The 2,609-nt window shown below is 42.0% G+C and overlaps 1 long non-coding RNA gene across 2 annotated transcripts; it reads right to left on the bottom strand.

Annotated features, from left to right (window-relative positions):
- Positions 1–24: 24 nt before the first annotated feature.
- On the bottom strand, positions 25–1,874 carry LOC106527141 (uncharacterized). 2 transcript variants are annotated; one of them, XR_001311343.1, is made up of 4 exons: positions 1,323–1,874; positions 1,167–1,241; positions 991–1,082; positions 25–889 (listed from the first exon to the last, which is right to left on the bottom strand). It is a non-coding gene; the product is annotated as an uncharacterized LOC106527141 (long non-coding RNA). The 2 variants fall into 2 exon arrangements; XR_001311344.1 differs by lacking the exon at positions 25–889 and having other exon boundaries at positions 1,068–1,082; positions 1,179–1,241.
- Positions 1,875–2,609: the final 735 nt, after the last annotated feature.

The following is a 2,609-nucleotide window of genomic DNA, read 5'->3' as shown; positions in this document are numbered from 1 at the left end:
GTGTGTGTGTGTGTGTGTGTGTGTGTGTGTGTGTGTGTGTGTGTGTGTGTGTGTGCGGAAGATTACGCGTTAAAATCTAATGTTTTTTAATCGCCACGACATTGTTCCATTGGCGACAGGTCTGAAAAAGAGTCGTGATCTCGGCAGCTGCATTGTATTCACGAAGGATAGCGTGCATCGCAATCACAGGAAGTGATAAAACTGTGCGAAACGCCCCACAATCCATGTTAATGCTGTCTAGATGAAACATATTGTTAGGATGCAGGTGGTCGTTTTCGTAAATGCTCACCTGCAATTTCCATTCACCGTTATGATAGGTGTCGGATAACCAGGAAGTCTTATACAATAGTTTTTTCTGCAACAGCTCGGATCTGGTGGGGGGATTGCTCCAAATAATGCGGTTTTTGTTTTTGTTTTTTCCGAACTCGTCAGGGCTTGTTTTAGGGAGAAAATCTTCTAGCGGTAGTAGCGCAGTTAGAACCAGCCAATCCTCGTATTTAATAACGGTGAGAGGAGTGGTGGTTGAAAACTGCTCGTTGTCGCGAATCTGATAAAAACCTACCTCACCCCGGTGGAAATTAAATACATAACCCACGCTCGCAGTGAATCCATATTTCTCTAGGGAGAACTCTCTGTGAAGAAGATGTGGAGGCGGGACCTGACTCCTAAATATAAACACGTTATTTTTTTGGGAGCTCCTGTGAGGTCTTCTCCTTCAGGTTGTTAAACGGAAACCGGGGTGAAGGTACTAATTCGTGCATCCGATTCGAGGCGCGCATTCTGTTTATCTAACTCGGTCGACGTGGCCGCGTTTCTGGTTCCTTTCCCCGGTTGTTCTTCAGCATTTTCGGTCGGTGATCTGCATCTCTTAGACATGATTGTGGTTTTTCTGAAATAGAAAGAAAAGACAGACAAAAAAATAATTTAAAATCAATTCGCAACATGTGAAATAAAAACATTATAACTCTGAATAAAAACAAATTTACGAACCTGTTAATTTAGTTTATGCAAAAAAAACTCTGCTTCTGTTGCTGATGCGCAACGCTGCTGGAACACAACGGCAGGGCTTCTTCTTCTTTTCGCTGATGACAGACAGAGAGACAGAGTACATTTAAAAACTACATAAATACATTAAACAGAAGAAAACATAATAAAAATTTACGAACTTTTAAATTTACTTTACGCTGCTGCTGGTGCTGCGTAATGCTGCTGGAACACAGCGACGGGTCTTCTTCTTCTCCCTGATGACAGACACACAGAGTACATTTAAAAACTATATAAATACATTAAACAGAATAAAACATAATGAAAAAATTACGAACCTTTAAATTTACTTTACGCTGCTGCTGGTGCTGTGGGGTCTTCTTATCGCCGATGCAAGTACTGACGGGTCTGGAACACAGCGGGTGTCGTCTCGCTGATGGAAGTATTGACAGAATGAGACGCGTTCTTCTAAGCGTATCACGCACCGAGGAGGGGCGGGATCTAATGCATAAAACACGAGCTGATTGGCTGAGGGGTGGGGTCTAAAGCCTAACCCTAACCGCTGATTGGACAATGGTTCACATTGATGGAAACTTTTAACACTTCTGACAGTTATCAGGGAGGGGAGTGTGACAGACAGGTGGGCCCTGGAAGGAGGGTGGCAATAGATTAACATCTGTTCAAAACAGGATGTTCGTGGTCAAGAAGGGAGGGTGAACAGACAGGCGGGCTGTGGACATCTGTTCAAAACAGGATGTTCGTGGTCAAGAGGGGAGGATGAACAGACAGGCGGGCTGTGGACATCTGTTCAAAAACAGGATGWTTATGGTCAAGGCTCACAGTAAATCGAGGGGGAAAAGAGGGAGGGGACGGTTACGGTAAATCAAGGAGGAAAGAGGGAGGGGTAGGGTTACAGAAAGTCAAGGGGGGACTGAGGGTGGGGGACGATTACGGTAAATCAAAAGAGGATGTCACGAAATGGAAGTTGACCATATATGGAAGTCCCCCGAGGAAGGAGGGGCCAGAAGTTGACCATATACAGAAGTCCCGCAATAAAAGGCCGGGGCACCTGTCACTTTTCGTGTGACGTCATTTGACGAACGCTGGTGTATTATATCTCTTAGGCACACTTGGGCAAGCCCTTTTTAAATTTCTTCAGAAAATTTCTATTTTTATTTTTTCATCCATATAATTCTAGCAAAAAGCAAAATGCCTATGCTGCACTACTAAGTGATGAGAACCTCCACATTAACAGCATAACTCATTGGCAAAACAAAATACAATAATAAAACAGACATTGAAGCCAAGGCAGCACGATTGCCTCCTGTAGGTGAGCTGCTGTATAAGGTTAAATCCATGTAAATGACTGACTGACAAAATAAATAAATACACCTCAGATCATTTTAAGGTTTTAGGTATTGATTTCTGTTATTTTTACATGTTTTCCTTTTGCTGCATTTTCAAATATATATTTTTTAATTCTTTGCTGTTGTAACAGAACTAATACTTTTATGTATAAGCTAGTTATTCATGACATACTTTAATGACCTTGGTTTTCATGACATGCTGTTTATCTGCAGATAGATTGATTAAAGTCAGAACAAGAAATGCTAATAATAGTCATT

This window comes from Austrofundulus limnaeus, unplaced genomic scaffold (assembly GCF_001266775.1).
Source record: "Austrofundulus limnaeus strain Quisiro unplaced genomic scaffold, Austrofundulus_limnaeus-1.0 Scaffold310, whole genome shotgun sequence".
Taxonomy (NCBI): Eukaryota; Metazoa; Chordata; class Actinopteri; order Cyprinodontiformes; family Rivulidae; genus Austrofundulus; species Austrofundulus limnaeus.
Note: the sequence above shows the minus strand (reverse complement) of the source record. Positions and strands in the feature narration are given on the sequence as shown.